This window comes from Triticum urartu, chromosome 3A (assembly GCF_056163025.1).
Source record: "Triticum urartu cultivar PI428250 chromosome 3A, HENAU_Tu73, whole genome shotgun sequence".
Lineage (NCBI taxonomy): Eukaryota > Viridiplantae > Streptophyta > Magnoliopsida > Poales > Poaceae > Triticum > Triticum urartu.
The window spans coordinates 45665928-45684676 of record NC_141875.1 but is presented as its reverse complement, the minus strand read 5'-3'; positions in this window follow the sequence as shown (position 1 = coordinate 45684676).

Sequence of the window (18749 nt, the reverse complement as noted above, 5' to 3'; positions counted from 1 at the left end):
CGAAAAACATTCGGTAATCACATACAAGTCTTCCTAATAACCCTAGCGTCATCGAACCTTAAGCGTGTAGACCCTACGGGTTCGGGAACCATCCAGACATGACCGAGACAACTCTCCGGCCAATAACCAACAACGGGATCTGGATACCCATGTTAGCTCCCACATGTTCCACGATGATCTCATCGGATGAACCACGATGTCGGGGATTCAATCTATCTCGTATACAATTCCCTTTGTCAATCGGTACGTTACTTGCCCGAGATTCGATCATCGGTATCCCCATGCCTCGTTCAATCTCGTTACCGGCAAGTCTCTTTACTCATTCCGTAACGCATGATCCCGTGGCTAACTAATTAGTCACATTGAGCTCATTATGATGATGCATTACCGAGTGGGCCCAGAGATACCTCTCCGTCACACGGAGTGACAAATCCCAGTCTCGATTCGTGCCAACTCAACAGACACTTTCGGAGATACCCGTAGTGTGCCTTTATAGCCACCCAGTTACGTTGTGACGTTTGGTACACCCAAAGCATTCCTACGGTATCCGGGAGTTGCACAATCTCATGGTCTAAGGAAACGATACTTGACATTAGAAAAGCTCTAGCAAAACGAACTACACGATCTTGTGCTATGCTTAGGATTGGGTCTTGTCCATCACATCATTCTCCTAATGATGTGATCCTGTTATCAATGACATCTAATGTCCATAGTCAGGAAACCATAACCATCTATTGATCAACGAGCTAGTTAACTAGAGGCTTACTAGGGACATGTTGTGGTCTATGTATTCACACATGTATTACGGTTTCCAGTTAATACAATTATAGCATGAACAATAGACAATTATCATGAATAAGGAAATACAATAATAACCATTTTAGTATTGCCTCTAGGGCATATTTCCAACAGTCTCCCACTTGCACTAGAGTCAATAATCTAGTTCACATCACTATGTGATTGTAATGAATCCAACACCCATGGGGTTTGTTCATATCTCGCTTGTGAGAGAGGTTATTAGTCAACGGGTCTGAACCTTTCAGATCCGTGTGTGCTTTACAAATCTCTATGTCATCTTGTAGATGCAGCTACCACGCGCTACTTGGAGCTATTCCAAATAACTGATCTACTATACGAATCCGATTTACTACACAGAGTCATCCGGATTAGTGTCAAAGTTTGCATCGACATAACCCTTTACGACGAACTCTTTTACCACCTCCATAGTCGAGAAAATTCCTTAGTCCACTAGTTACTAAGGATAAGTTCGACCGCTGTCATGTGATCCATTCCCGGATCACTCTTGTACCCCTTGACTGACTCATGGCAAGGCACACTTCAGGTGCGGTACACGGCATAGCATACTGTAGAGCCTACGTCTAAAGCATAGGGGATGACCTTCGTCCTTTCTCTCTCTTCTACCGTGGTCAGGTCTTGAGTCTTACTCAATACTCACACCTTGTAACACATCCAAGAACTCCTTCTTTGCTGATCTATTTTGAACTCCTTCAAAATCTTGTCACGGTATGTATTCATTTGAAAGTACTATTAAGCGTTTTTGATCTATCCTTATAGATCTTGATGCTCAATGTTCAAGTAGCTTAATCCAGGTTTTCCATTGAAAAACACTGTTCAAATAACCCTATATGCTTTCCAGAAATTCTAGTTCATTTCTGATCAACAATATGTTAACAACATATACTCATAAAAATTCTATAGTGCTCCCACTCACTTCTTTGGAAATACAAGTTTCTCATAAACTTTGTATAAACCCAAAATCTTTCATCATCTCATCAAAGCGTATATTCCAACTCCGAGATGCTTACTCCAGTCCTTAGAAGGTTTTCTGGAGCTTTGCATACTTGTTAGCATCTTTTAGGATTGACAAAAACCTTCTGGTTGTATCACATACAACCTTTCCTCAAGAAAATTGTCGAGGAAACAATGTTTTGACATCCTATCTGCAAGATTTCATAAATAATGCAGTAACTGCTAATACAATCCCAACAGACTCTTAGCATCGCCACGAGTGAGAAAGTCTCACCGCAGTCAACTCCTTGAACTTGTCGGAAAACATCTTAACGACAAGTCGAGCTTTCTTAATGGTGATACTTACCATCATTATCCGTCTTCCTTTTAAAATCCATATGTACCCAATAGCCTTACGACCATCAAGTAGTTCTTCCAAATTCTATACTTTGTTTTCACACATGGATCCTCTCGGATTTTATGGCCTCGAGCCATTTGTCGGAATCCGGGCCCACCATCGTTTCTCCATAGCTTGTAGGTTCATTGTTGTCTAGCAACATGACTTCCAAGACAGGATTACATACCACTCTGAAGTAGTACGCATCCTTGTCGACCTACGAGGTATGGTAGTGACTTGATCCAAAGTTTCATGATCACTATCATAAGCTTCCACTTCAATTGGTGTAGGTGCCACAGGAACAACTTCCTGTGCCCTGCTACACACTAGTTGAAGTGACGGTTCAATAACCTCATCAAGTCTCCACCATCCTCCCACTGAATTCTTTCGAGAGAAACTTTTCCTCGAGAAAGGACCCGTTTCTAGAAACAAACACTATTGCTTCCAGATCCGAAATAGGAGGTATACCCAACTGTTTTGGGTGTCCTATGAAGATGCATTTATCCGCTTTGGGTTCGAGCTTATCAGGCTAAAACCTTTTCACATAAGCATCGCAGCCCCAAACTTTTAAGAAATGACAGCTTAGGTTTCTCTAAACCATAGTTCATACGGTGTCATCTCAATGGAATTACGTGGTGCCCTATTTAAAGTGAATGCGGTTGTCTCTAATGCCTAACCCATAAATGATAGTGGTAATTCGATAAGAGACATCATGGTATGCACCATATCCAATAGGGTGCAGTTATGATGTTCGGACACACCATCACACTATGGTGTTCCAGGCGGTATTAGTTGTGAAACAATTTCCACAATGTCTTAATTGTGTGCCAAACTCGTAACTCAGATATTCATCTCTATGATCATATCATAGACATTTTATCATCTTGTCACGACGATCTTCAAATTCACTCTGAAATTACTTAAACCTTTCAATAATTCAGACTTGTGTTTCATCAAGTAAATATACTCAGCATCTACTCAAATCATCTGTGAAGTAAGAACATAACGATATCCACTACACGCCTCAGCACTCATTGGACTGCACACATCAAAATGTATTACTTCCAACAAGTTGCTTTCTTGTTCCATCTTACTAAAAACGAGGCCTTTCAGTCATTTTGCCCATGTGGTATGATTTGCATGTCTTACGTGATTCAAAATCAAGTGAGTCCAAATGATCCATCTGTATGGAGTTTCTTTCATGCATATCTACCAATAGACATGGTTCGCATGTCTCAATCTTTTCAAAAACGAGTGAGTCCAAAGATCCATCAACATGGAGCTTCTTCATGCGTTTTATACCAACATGACTCAAATGGCAGTGCCACAAGTATGTGGTACTATCATTACTATCTTATATCTTTTGTCATGAACATGTGTATCACTATGATCGAGATTCAATAAACCATTTATTTTAGGTGCAAGACCATTGAAGGTATTATTCAAGTAAACAGAGTAACCATTTTTCTCCTCAAATGAATAACCGTATGGCAATAAACATAATCCAATCATGTCTATGCTCAACGCAAACACCAAATAACAATTATTTAGGTTTAACACCAATCTCGATGGTAGAGGGAGCGTGCGATGTTTGATCACATCAACCTTGGAAACACTTCCAACATATCGTCATCTCACCTTTAGCTAGTCTCCGTAGCCTTTTATTTCGAGTTACTAACACTTAGCAACCGAACCGGTATTTATTACCCTGGTGCTACTAGGAGTACTAGTAAAGTACACAATAATATAATGTATATTCAAAATACTTCTGTCGACCTTGCCAGCCTTCTCATCTACCAAGGATCTAGGGTAGTTCTGCTTCAGTGACCGTTCCCCTCATTATAGAAGCACTTAGTCTCGGGTTTGGTTCAACCTTGGGTTTCTTCACTAGAGCAGCAACTGATTTGCCGTCTCATGAAGTATCCCTTCTTTCCTTTGCCCTTCTTGAAACTAGTGGTTTTACTAACCATCAACAATTGATACTCCTACTTGATTTCTACTTTCACGGTGTCAAACATCGCGAATTGCTCAAGGATCATCATGTCTATCCCTGATATGTTATAGTTCATCACTAAGCTCTAATAGCTTGGTGGCAGTGACTATGGAGAACTATCACTATCTCATCTGGAAGATTAACTCCCACTCGATTCAAGCGATTGTAGTACTCAGACAATCTGAGCACATGCTCAACGATTGACCTTTTCTCCCTTAGTTTGCAGGCTTAAGAAACTTTTCAGAGGTCTCATACCTCTTGACGTGGGCACTAGTCTGAAATCCCAATTTCAGTCTTTGGAACATCTCATATGTTCTGCGATGTTTCAAAACGTCTTTGGTGCCACAATTCTAAACCGTTAGTGTTATGCACTGAACTATCACGTAGTCATCAAAACGTGTATGTCAGATGTTTCCCAACATCTACAGACGACGCTCGAGGTTCAACGCACTGAGTGATGCATTAAGGACATAGCCCTTCTGTGCAGCAATGAGGAAAATCCTCAGTTCACGGACCCAGTCCGCATAATTGCTACTGTCAACTCTCAACTAAATTTTCTCTAGGAACATATCTAAAATAGTAGAACCAAAGCGTGAGCTACGACATAATTTGCAAAGACCTTTTGACTATGTTCATGATAATTAAGTTCATCTAATCAAATTATTCAATGAACTCCCACTTAGATAGACATCCCTCTAGTCATCTAAGTGATACATGATCTGAGTCAACTAGGCCGTGTCCGATCACCACGTGAGACGGACTAGTCATCATCGGTGAACATCTTCATGTTGATCGTATCCACTATATGACTCATGTTCGACCTTTCGGTCTTCCGTGTTCCGAGGCCATGTATGTACATGCTAGGCTCGTCAAGTTAATCTAAGTGTATCGCGTGTGTAAATCTGGCTTACACCCGTTGTATGCGAACGTTAGAACCTATCACACCCGATCATCACGTGGTGCTTCGGAACAACGGACCTTAGCAACGGTGCATAGTTAGGGGGGAACACAATCCTTGATATTTTAATGAGGGATCATCTTATTTATGCTACCATCGTTCTAAGCAAATAAGATGTAAAAACATGACAAACATCACATGCAAATCATAAAGTGACATGATATGGCCAATATCATCTTGTGCCTTTGATCTCCATCTTCGAGGCACGACATGAACACCATCGTCACCGGCATGACACCATGATCTCCATCATCATGATCTCCATCATTGTGTCCATGAAGTTTCCTCGCCAACTATTACTTCTACTACTATGGCTAACGGTTAGCAATAAAGTAAAGTAATTACATGGCGTTTTCATTGACACGCAGGTCATAAATAAATTAAGGCAACTCCTATGGCTCCTGCCGATTGTCATACTCATCGACATGCAAGTCGTGATTCCTATTACAAGAACATGATCAATCTCATACATCATATATATCATTCATCACATCCTTTTGGCCATATCACATCACATAGCATACCCTGCAAAAACAAGTTAGACGTCCTCTAATTGTTGTTGCATGTTTTACGTGGCTGCTATGGGTTTCTAGCAAGAACGTTTGAGGGAGTCCTGGATTAGGGGGTGTTCGGATAGCCGAATTATACCTTCAGCCGGACTCCTGGACTATGAAGATACAAGATTGAAGACTCCGTCCTGTGTCTGGAAGGGATTTTCCTTGGCGTGGAAGGCAAGCTTGGCGATACGGATGTTCAGATCTCCTACCATTGTAACCGACTCTATGTAACCCTAACCCTATCCGGTGTCTATATAAACCGAAGGGTTCTAGTCCGTAGGACAACATACACATCAACAATCATACCATAGGCTAGCTTCTAGGGTTTAGCCTCTCTGATCTCGTGGTAGATCAACTCTTGTATTACCCATATCATCAATATTAATCAAGCAGGACGTAGGGCTTTACCTCCATCGAGAGGGCCCGAACCTGGGTAAAACTTCGTGTCCCTTGCCTCCTGTTACCATCCGGCCTAGACGCACAGTTCGGGACCCCCTACCCGAGATCCGCCGGTTTTGACACCGACATTGGTGCTTTCATTGAGAGTTCCTCTATGCCGTCGCCGTCAGGCCCGATGGCTCCTACGATCATCAATGGCGATGCAGTCCAGGGTGAGACCTTCCTCCCCGGACAGATCTTCATCTTTGGTGGCTTCGCGCTATGGGCCGATTCACTTGGCCATCTAGAGCAGATCAAAAGCTACGCCCCTGGCCGTTAGGTCAGATTCGGAAGTTTAAACTACATGGCCGACATCCGCGGGGACTTGATCTTCGACGGATTCGAACCACTGCCGGGCGCGCCACACTGTCACGACAAGCATGATCTAGCTCTGCCGCCGAACAGAGCCCTGGAGGCCGCACCCGCATCGGCTCCGACCCCTAGTTTGGAGCCGACCGCGCCGATCGAGGATGGGCGGTTGGACGCCACCTCGGGGGCTGCGATCCCAACGGCGGTTGAGCCGAACACCAGCCCCGTACTCTACAAGACTCGTGACTCCATGGAGCCGGATTCTTCTCCAGACTCCGAACCCTCCGCGCCCCTGCCGAGCGAATCCGATTGGGCGCCGATCATGGAGTTCACGGCCGCGGACGTCTTTCAGCACTCGCCTTTCGACGATATCCTAAAATCACTGAAGTCTCTCTCTTTGTCAGGAGAGCCCTGGCCGGACTACGGTCAGCAAGGTTGGGATACGGACGATGAAGAAATTCAAAACGCACCCACCACCCACTTTGTAGCCACTGTTGACAACTTAACCGACATGCTCGACTTCGACTCCGAAGACATCGACGGTATGGACACCGATGAAGGAGATGATGAAGAACCAGCGCCCACTAGGCCCTGGAAAGCCACCTCGTCATATGACATATACATGGTGGACACCCCAAAAGAGGGAGAGGGCGATGGAACAGCGGAGGATGACCCCTCCAAGAAACAGCAAAAGCACCGGCATCAGCGCGCCGCTCAAAATCCCGCCAACACAAAAACGGCGATTCCAGCACGGGAGATAATAATACCCCGGAAAGCGCCGAAGAACATCCCCCCGAGCAAGATTTAGCACAGGAGGATGGAGAAACCAGCCCTCACGAGGGAGCGGCCGATAGAGAGGTCGAGGACAATAATTGTATGCCTCCCTCTGAAGACGAGGCAAGCCTCGACGACGACGAATTCGCCGTGCCAGAGGATCCCGTCGAACAAGAGCATTTTCAACGCAAGCTTATGGCCATGGCAAGAAGCCTCAAGAAAAAACAGCAAGAGCTTAAAGCTGATCAAGATTGGCTAGTCGATAGATGGACTGAAGTCCTTGCGGCCGAAGAGCATAAACCCGAACGCCCCTCCAAGTGCTACCCGAAGCGCAGGTTGCTACCCCGATTAGAGGAGGAAGCACTCGACGGGGCCGACAGGCCACCTCGTGGCCGCGACAGAGAGGCCTCATGGCCCTCCACCCAAGCCGCACCCCGTACCAAGGCACGGGAATATGCGCCGGACTTACGAGACATGTTGGAGGACAAGACAAGGCAAACAAGATCGATCTACGGATCGCGCAGGCACCCCACGGCTCGAGACGACAACCGTCACGCCGACCACAAATTCGGCAGGGCCGAACACAGTAGACAAAGCTCATTGGAGCTATGTCATGATATCGCCCAATACAGAGGTGTGGCACACCCATTGTGCTTCACAGACGAAATAATGGATCATCAAATCCCCGAGGGTTTCAAACCCGTAAACATCGAATCATATGATGGCTCAACAGATCCTGCGGTATGGATCGAGGATTATCTCCTTCATATCCACATGGCCCGCGGCGATGATTTCCATGCCATCAAATACCTCCCACTCAAGCTTAAAGGACCAGCCCGGCAGTGGCCTAACAGCCTGCCAACAGGGTCAATCAGCTGTTCGGAGGACCTGGAAGCCGCATTCCTCGACAATTTCCAGGGCACTTATGTGCGACCCCCAGACGCTGACGACCTAAGCCACGTAATTCAGCAGCCAGAAGAATCGGCCAGGCAATTCTGGACACGGTTCCTAACAAAGAAAAATCAAATACTCGACTGTCCGGACGCAGAGGCCTTAGCAGCCTTCAAGCATAATATCCGTGACGAGTGGCTTGCCCGGCACCTAGGACAAGAGAAGCCGAAATCTATGGCAGCACTCACGGCACTCATGACCCGCTTTTGCACGGGAGAAGACAGCTGGCTTGCTCGTAGCAACAATATGACCAAGAACCCTGGTCGTTCGGACACCAGGGACATTAGCGGCAGGTCGCGTCGCAACCAACAGAAGCGCCGCATCAACGGCGAGAATGCTAAGGATACGGCAGTTAATGCCGGATTCAGAGGCTCTAAACCCGGTCAGCGGAAAAAATCATTCAAAAGGAATCCCAGGGGCCCGTCCAGCCTGGACCGAATACTCGACCGCTTGTGCCAAATACATGGCACCCCCGAAAAGCCGGCCAATCACACCAACAGGGACTATTGGGTGTTCAAGCAGGCAGGCAGATTAAGCGCTGACAATGAAGATAAGGGGTTGCATAGCGATGACGACGAGGAGCCCCGGCCGCCGAACAACAATGGACAGAAGGGTTTTCCCCCACAAGTGCGGATGGTGAACATGATATACGCCACCCACGTCCCCAAGAGGGAGCGGAAGCGCGCGTTAAGGGACGTATACGCGGTAGAGCCAGTCGCCCCAAAGTTCAACCCATGGTCCTCCTACCCGATCACCTTTGATCGAAGAGACCATCCCACTAGCATCCGTCATGGCGGATTCGCCGCATTGGTTCTCGACCCAATTATTGATGGATTTCATCTCACTAGAGTCCTTATGGACGGCGGCAGTAGCCTGAACCTGCTTTACCAGGATACAGTGCGGAAAATGGGCATAGATCCGTCGAGGATTAAGCCCACCAAAACGACCTTTAAAGGTGTAATACCAGGTGTAGAGGCCAGCTGTACAGGCTCAGTCACACTTGAAGTGGTCTTCGGATCTCCGGATAATTTCCGAAGCGAGGAGTTAATCTTCGACATAGTCCCGTTCCGCAGTGGCTACCATGCACTGCTCGGGCAAACCGCATTCGCCAAGTTCAACGTGGTCCCGCACTACGCATACCTTAAGCTCAAGATGCCAGGCCCTCGAGGAGTAATTACGGTCAATGGAAACACTGAACGCTTCCTCCGAACGGAGGAGCACACGGCGGCCCTTGCAGCGGAAGTACAAAGTAGCCTCTCCAGGCAGTTCCCCAGTCCGGCCATTAAACGTCCGGACACAGTCAAGCGCGCCCGGAGTAACCTACAACAAGACCGCCTGGCATGTTCCGAGCAGGCGTAGCAATGCGTCCCCAGCCCCAACCCCCGCAAAAAGGCGACGCCAGTACTTCGCGTACATAACTACGCCCTAGAAATACCATGGGCATAAGGGGAGGGGCACCATCACGGCACGCCCAAAACACGGCTTAAACCGCACCAGGGGATGCCGACTTTTTTATACTTTTCTCTTACTTCCAGGACTCTACTCTTCGGAAGGCTTGTTCGGCAGTTCAATTGCCGCACAAACGATGCAAGGACCAGGGAAGCAGACAAGCCATGCCGCATTACGGAAATCCCAGGTGGTCTCTATCACGAGTAGTATACCTTTTTCGCATACTATCCCGCAGCTTGCCCTTGAAGCAGACATGTTAAATAGTCCAACTTTTCATTTATCGCATCACTTGTATCGTTTTGCTTTGATCGCAGCTATTTTAATGAACAATGCATAGCTTTTGTCTATTTTTTGCATTACCTTTTTTTTAAATATATATATATATATATATATATATGTTTCTTAATGACATGTTGCACCCGTACACTTTGGTACGGCCAAAATACGCCAGGGGCTTCAGTACCCCTCAACATGGTGTGAGAAGTCCGAACACTTTAACAAGTGCGGCACCCCGAACTTATAGCATTATATGCATCGGCTCCGAATCATGTCTTGGGTCAATAGTTGGGTTTGCCCGGCTCCTATGTTTTGGTGCCTTACGTTCCGCTATATCGGCTAAGGTAGCACTAGGAGAACCACTGCGATTGTGCCCCAGTTGAGCTGGGCCGAGCACCTCAGTGGAGAAAGCTAAAACTGACTGTCATGATGAAGCGAGAGCTGGTCGCTGTTCGAGAGGTTTTTTCGAGTCCCTAAAGACTTATGCCGCTTCGGGCGAGGAGTCGGCTCTGTCCGGCCAAGGCGTGGATAGCACCCCGAAATCGGTCTTCCAAATACTAGGGGCTTCGCCGAAATTTAAAATTATAGAATTCTATGGCTAAGTGAGAGTGTTCACGCATTATAGTCCGATTGCCTCGTTCGTTGGGCTGAGCGCCTCCCTCGAAGGAACCAAATATGGGAAAAAGAGCGCCCAGGTTTATCCCCGAACACCCCAGCACTAGCGGCATGGGGGCAGAAGCCGACGACTCGCCATCTCTCAGTATTGATAAACAACCGCACAGAAGGTAATATTTTAAATTCAAGCAGCATTGCTTAGCGCATATGAACAAGTTTTCAGCGCACAGGATAAAACGAGCGAGTTTTACTCAAAAAATACATCGTTGGTACATTCATCCACAACAAGGCGGGCACCCTTTAGAACATCCTTATAATAATTCTCGGGCTTGCGATGCTCTTTCCCCGGTGGTGGCCCATCCTTCACAAGCTTCTCCGCATCCAGCTTGCCCCAGTGCACCTTAGCACGGGCAAGGTTCCTACGGGCACCTTCAATGCAGACGGAGCGCTTGATGTCTTCAAGCCTCGGACATGCCTCCACCAGCCGCCGCACCAGCCCGAAATAGCTCCCAGGCAGAGCCTCTCTAGGCCACAGCCGAACTAGGAGGCCCTTCATGGCCTGTTCGGCCGCCTTGTGGAGCTCGACCAGTTGCTTCAGCTCGTCGCTCAGGGGCATGGGGTGTCCGGCCTCAGCGTACTGAGACCAGAACACCTTCTCCGTCGAGCTACCCTCCTTGGCTTGATAGAATGCGGCGGCATCAGATACACTCCGGGGAAGATCTGCGAACGCCCCTGGAGAGCTCTGGATTCGGGTAAGTAACAGGTAACTCACGTTTATGTGTTTGCTTTGCATAAAGAATGCCTTACCCGCCGCAATCTTCTTCACCTCATCCAACTCCTGGAGGGTCTTCTGGGACTCGGCCTTGGCTGACTTGGCATTTTCTATAGCTACCGCGAGCTCGGACGCTCGTGTCTTCGAGTCAAGCTCCAAACTCTCATGTTTCTTCATGAGAACCTGGAGCTCTTGCCGCACCTTGCCAACCTCAGCCCCATACCTCTCCTACTCGATGCGCTCCACGGCCGCACTCTTCTCGGCCTCGAGCAGCGCTTGCTTAAGGGTCGCCACCTCAGACGTGGCCCCTGCAATAGCCATGTAAATCCTGTCATTTTTTGCAATTGCACCTTTTTATATACATATTCAAACAGGGTATTTCTTACCTTCCTTCTCCTCGAGCTGCTTCTTGGCACGCCCGAGCTCTTGCTCGGACTTCTCGAGACTCTGCTTCAGCACGTCCACTTCCGCAGTCAGTGTGGCGGACGCTAGCAGAGAAGCCTGCATACGCATATTAACTCCTTTTGTTAGACTCCTGCGAATTCTTTGATCCTCTATTCGGCTTTTCTTCCCGAACGCCCAACAGAGCATCAGGGGCTACTGTCTATGCGGTAACATCATTTGAACATTCTTTACTTACCTCAAAGCCTGCTAAAAGGCTTGTACAAGCTTCAGTCAGTCCGCTTTTGGCGGACTGAACCTTCTGGATCACCGCACTCATAATAGTGCGGTGCCCCTCGTCGATGGAGGCACCTTGGAGCGCCTCCAACATATTGTCCGGCGCCTCCAGTTGGATGGAGGTCACCGGCATGGTAGGCTTGCTCCTCTTGGAAGGAGGTCTCCCGCCGGACTCTAGAACCCTTGAAGATTCCGGAGCTGTGTCCGGCCTTAAGCCGGACTTGGAGCCCTGGGGGGTTTCATTCCCTTTACTCCTGGAGTCCGGGAGGTCGCCTTGCGGCGCCTCCAGGATCACCTCCTCCCCGCTTGGAACCTGTTGGGACAACACTTTGGTGTCGTCCGTAGGGCGGGGGGATGAAGCCGTCGGAAGCGAGTTCACCTCCGACGGGTCCAGTGAGCCGCTCAACGATGCGTCGAGCCGGTCCTTGGGTGGGCTACATAAACATATTTGACATAAGGAAAAGCTGTGCAAAAAATGAATACTATGAATTACCCCGGTATCCATACACTTACAATTTCGCCAGGGGCTTGGCCCTGGGCTGCCACTCCTCTTCGTCATTGTCGGCGTCGGTGGAGCAGTCCGGAGGAAGGGTTTTCCCCTTCTTGGACCCTCCGGCCTCCTCGGAGAGGGCGGCCTTCCTTTTATTCTCTCCTCCCGCTAGAGGGGGAGAGGTCTCTTCTTCTTCCTCCTCATCTTCACGAGAGGAAGGCGCTTCGGGACCGTCGGATGACGAATCCGACACCTCCTGGCGCCGGGCACTCTTTCGAGTCCCCGTGGCCCTTTTCGTGGCCTTCTTCTCCGGCACCACATAGGGCGCCGGAACCAGCAGCTTCGCCAAGCGAGTGTCCGCTGGGCCTTCGGGCAGAGGAACCGGACAGTTGATCTGTCCGGACGTCGCCACCCAATCCTATCAAAGATAAGGGAACTCAGATCCCGCATAGAGTCGAGCTATGAAAAACTGATACCCTGTAAAAGGACAAAAATGGCTTACCGCATGAGCGTGATGCTGAGTACTGAATCCGCGATCCTCGGCAGCGAATGCGGGAGCCTCGGCGCCCTTGAAAAGCACCCTCCAGGCATCTTCATACGTCGTGTCAAAGAGCCTGTTTAGAGTTTGATGCTGCGCCGGGTCGAACTCCCACAGGTTGAAGGCCCGTCATTGACACGGGAGGATCAGGCGGATGAGCATAACCTGGACTACGTTGACAAGCTTGAGCTTCTTGTCCACCAGGGTTTGGATGCATGTTTGGAGTCCGGTCAGCTCTCCTTTTTTACCCCACGACAGGCCGGTCTCCTTCCAGGAGGTGAGCCACGTAGGGGGTCTGGACCGAAACTCGGGGGCTGCGACCCATTCGGGGTCGCACGGCTCGGTGATGTAAAACCACCCCGATTGCCACCCCTTCAGGGTCTCCACAAAGGAGCCCTCGAGCCACAGGACGCTGGCCATCTTGCCAACCATGGCACTGCCGCACTCCGCCTGGCTGCCACGCACCACCTTCGGCTTGACGTTGAAGGTCTTTAGCCATAAGCCGAAATGAGGGCGGATGCAGAGGAAAGCCTCGCACACGACGATAAACGCCGAGACATTGAGGACGAAGTTCGGGGCCAGATTGTGGAAATCCAGGCCGTAGTAGAACATGAGCCCCCGGAAAAATGGATGCAGAGGGAAGCCCAGTCCGCAGAGGAGATGGGGGAGAAATACCACCCTCTCATGGGGCCTAGGAGTGGGGATGAGCTGCCCCTTCTCGGGGAGTCGGTGCGCGATGTCGCTGGCCAGATATCCGGCCTTCCTCAGCTTTTTTATGTGTCCCTCCGTGATGGAGGAGACCATCCACTTGCCTCCCGCTCCGGACATGACTGGAGAAGGTCGAGGTGGTAGTGCGGACTTGGGCGCTGGAGCTCAAGTGTGCAAGAATGGATAGGCAAAGGAGGAAGAAGGCGTGGGTGAAAAGGTGGATCCTTATCCCCTTATATGGGTGGGCGCGACTACATGCCCCCACCAGCCTGGTAAAACTTGCTTGTCTCCAAGCGCCGTAATCAAAGGCGCGGTTGGGTTACCCACGCCTGTATTGATGAGAATCCCGGAATAAAGGGACATGATCTCTGCTTTGACAAGACGTGCCAAGGAAACCGCCTCGCATAACGCGCTGAGGTGGGATAATGAAACGATTTGGATAAAGGCTTGGCCGTGGCATGTCGCACCACGGAATACGTCAGCAGATTAGATTTGTGTTAATATTATTATTCTCTCTATGGCAATATGTGGAAACTTATTTTGCAGAGAAGGACACTATCTTTGTGTTCAAAATCTTCTATGAAGTGCTTGGAGGAGGAACCCGCCTTGCAATGCCGAAGACAATTTACGCGCCGGACTCGTCGTCATTGAAGCCTGGTTCAGGGGCTACTGAGGGAGTCCTGGATTAGGGGGTGTTCGGATAGTCGAATTATACCTTCAGCCGGACTCCTGGACTATGAAGATACAAGATTGAAGACTCCATCCCGTGTCCGGAAGGGATTTTCCTTGGCGTGGAAGGCAATCTTGGCGATACGGATATTCAGATCTCCTACCATTGTAACCGACTCTATGTAACCCTAACCCTATCCAGTGTCTATATAAACCAGAGGGTTCTAGTTCGTAGGACAACATACACATCAACAATCATACCATAGGCTAGCTTCTAGGGTTTAGCCTCTCTGATCTCGTGGTAGATCAACTCTTGTATTACCCATATCATCAATATTAATCAAGCAAGACGTAGGGTTTTACCTCCATCGAGAGGGCCCGAACCTGGGTAAAACTTCGTGTCCCCTGCCTCCTGTTACCATCCGGCCTAGACGCACAGTTCGGGACCCCCTACCCGAGATCCGCCGGTTTTGACACCGACAACGTTCCTTACCTACGCAAAACCACAACGGTGATATGCCAATTGCTATTTACCCTTCAGAAGGACCCTTTTCATCGAATCCGATCCGACTAAAGTGGGAAAGATAGACACCCGCCAGCCACCTTATGCATCAAGTGCATGTCAGTGGGTGGAACCTGTCTCACGTAAGTGTACGTGTAAGGTCGGTCCGGGCCGCTTCATCCCACAATGCCACCGAATCAAGATAAGACTAGTAACGGCAAGCAAATTGAACAAATCATCGCCCACAACTACTTTGTGTTCTACTCGTGCATAGAATCTACGCATAGACCTAGCTCATGATGCCACTGTTAGGGAACGTAGCAATAATTCAAAATTTTCCTACGTGTCACCAAGATCAATCTAGGAGATACTAGCAACGAGAGAGAGGGAGTACATCTTCATACCCTTGAAGATCGCTAAGCGGAAGCATTCAAGAGAACGGGGTTGATGGAGCCGTACTCGTCGTGATCTAAATCACCGATGATCCTAGCACTGAATGGACGGCACCTCCGCGTTCAACACACGTACGGAACAAAGACGTCTCCCGCGCCTTGATCCAGCAAGGAGGAGGGAGAGGTTGAGGAAGAGAGTCCAACAACAACAGGACGGCGTGGTGGTGATGGAGTGGCAGTTCTCCGGCAGGGCTTCGCCAAGCTCACATGGAGGAGGAGAGGTATTGGAGGGGAGGGGATGTGCCAGGTGCAAGCGTATGGCCGCCCTCCCACCCCTCCACTATTTATAGGTGGGGAGAGAGGGGGTCGGCCCCCTAGATCCCATCTAGGGTTGGGGGCGGCGGCCAAGGGGGGAGGAGTGCCTCCCAAGTCAAGTGGAGGCCCTCCCCCTTAGGGTTTCCCCTCTCCCATGCGCATGGGCCTTGGGGGGGCTGGTGCCCCTGTGTCACACCCTAGCTAGTCCATGCATTAGAGTGTGCATCATGTTTATTTTTCATCAGAAACTTGAAATGGGGAAGGCAGAACCCCCAGCACCCCTCTTGAAATCAACTAGGGTTTACTAAAAATAATTTCAATGAACCTGAAATGCCCTTCTAAAATGTTCACCCTCTTTGCCTTGGGTTAGAACCTTTGGCAAAATAGGTGCACAATTTTCTAGGTCAACAAAAGGTCACTGGATTAAATCATATGTATGTTGCCTTTGGACATTTAAATGCTAATAAATATTTTAAATGTTCAAATAATTCTGGAATTAAGTCAGGGCTGTTAGGAATAATCCCAACAGAGCCCACAATTATTTTCAGGATTTTAGAAAGTGCCTAGGTATTTTAAATAAAGCCCTAAAGCTACAGAAAAAATAGAAAAGAAAACAAAAAAACAGAAAAACTTACCTAGCGCCACCTACCAGGCCCACCTGCCGGCCCAGCCCAGCCACCCCGCCAGCGAGCAGCTTGGCTTGGCCAAGCAGGCAGGTGCTCGACGGCGAGCACCGTATGCGCGCCACGCAGCTGTCGCCGCCTCGCCGCTCCCCTCGTCGACCTGTCGACGTGGGACGAACTCCCTTGCATCCCCCGACCTCGCAGACACCGCACTTTCCCCCTGGTCCCTCTCCATCGCTCTTCCTCCGCCATGGCCGACGCTGCCGTGCTCGCGCCACCGTGAAACCGCGTCCACCGCCGTCCCCGTGTTGCACCACCGTGTCCGTCCTCTCCGCCATCGTCGACTCCGTCGAGCAGCTGAGCCCCGAGTGCTCACACGCTCTGCAACGTCTTCTTCGACCTCATCTTCACCGAGCATCACCGGAGATCCCTTTCGACGTCGCCGCCGCATCGACTCGTCCCCGACCGAGCTGTCTGCCTCTACGTGATCGCCGTGAGCTGCTGCACCTCCCCATCCTCCCCGTTCTTCTTCTCGTGCACCACAACGAGCACACGAATCTCACCCGCACGCGCCGCCGTGGAGCTCGTCGCCGACGTGTCTCCGGCCAAACACCGGCCACGCCACCTAGTCTAACTACTTCACTGCATCCCTAGGGGCACAACGCACCTCACCACACGCCTCGCCGTGCCCCGTAGCCTCGGGCTCACTTTCGCCCGACTCCGGCGACCGCAAGGCTCGTCGCCGACGACGTTTCCGGCCACCCCGAGCCCAACCACCACCACCAAACGCCGCGGTTCGTTCCCAGCTACCCGTAGCTGCTCTCCGCGCATCAATTGGTGCCCTGTGGGCGATTTCCGCAGCGCGCCACCGTGTCTGGCCTCGCCGGCGGCTAAACGCCGGCAGGTTTTGACCCGCTGACCGGCGAGGTTGACCTGCTGACGTGGGTTGACCTCCCCCCTCTCTCTCACCGACATGCGGTCCCCGCCCGACTAATTACTCTGTTAGTGCTAACTAAATAGGTTAGTTAATTAGTATAGTCACTGACTAGTGGGCCCTGCCAGTCAATTAGGCTAACTAAACGTAGTTAGTGCACAGAGACACTGACCAGTGGACCCCACCAGTCAGGTTTGACCTGGACTGGCGCCTTTGACCTGCTGACATCACCCTGACGCAATGTTGACGCAGTAATTGATTTTCTGGATTTATTCTTATTCAGGAAATTCCAGAAAATAGTTCAAACTTCAAAAATTCATAGAAATTCAACCATAGCTCCAAATGAGATAAATTATATATGAAAAATTATCAGAAAAATTCAATCTATCCATCTGTAATGGTTACATGCATGACAAAACAAGTTTACCTTGCTGTTTAAGCAGAATAAGGAAATGCACTATAAATGCCATGTTTAATGAGCTAATATTTGAATCTTTGATTCAAATGGGTTCATCCCTTCCTATTTTAGCTTGCATTAGGCCAAGACACAATCATATTGCCATGTCATAGCATGCATCATATTGTTGCATATCGTCATGTGTTGATTGTGTTCCGATGTGTTCTTCGTGGTAGGTTCTGCCTCTGAGGATATTCACGACTATCCAACTGAAGGGCAGTATCCCGTTACCACTCCATCAGGCAAGCAACCATTGATCATTCCGATACAACCCATGTTCTCGCTCCTGCTCTTGTTTACTGCATTAAGACATCGCGATTCAAACTGTTGTGTGCTACGGTAGTTGAACCCTTATCCTCTGCATGACCTGTCATTGCCACAGTAACTAGATGAAACCCACTAGCATGTGTAGGAGTTGATTGAGCCATGTATGTGATTCCTACCTTGCTATGCCTGCTATGCTTAGAGTTGAGTCATGTCTGGTTCATCTGGGTGATGAGCTAGAGTGAAATGCTTATGTCGGTAATATGAGGGATGTATTGAACATGTTTTGGTAAAGGTATCGATGAGAGGCCATGTAGGAGTACATGGTGGGTTGTTTCATTGAGGCCGTCCATAAGAACTGAGATCTGTATGTGTGATTTAAGATGCAGTTACTACCGTGCATTGGGCCCGAAACCAATGGACCCTCTCGGCTTCTTAATCACCCTACTACTCTGTCCAGGAGTTGCAATTAGTTTCTGGTGTTTGTAGGTTATGTGTTGGCGGCCGTGCGTAGCGCTGACCCTAGGGGTGGGCTATGTTGTGGTAGATACACCGTGGCACGGTGTACCGAGTCACCCGTTTGGTGTCTCGGGAACCCTGTTCACATCGTTCGGGGCCGTATGTGGAAACCTCGGCCGAACTCCCTGCGGATGGAACCTGGATAGGCGATAAACCTGGACTAGAGACTTAAGTGTTTAGGTAGGCCGTGGCCGACACCCTCACTGGGCTTCCGCTTGAAGGTTGCCGAGTACATGTCGTGTAAACGGCGGTAAGTGGTGAAAGCGTGTATGACGAAGTACACCCCTGCAGGGTATAAACTATTCGAATAGCCGCGTCCGCGGTAAAGGACTACTTGGTTGCCTATACAGTTCATAGACAAATTAATGGATACTACTAAAAGACTCAAGATAAGTGTGAGTACCGAGGATGGCCCTCTCGTA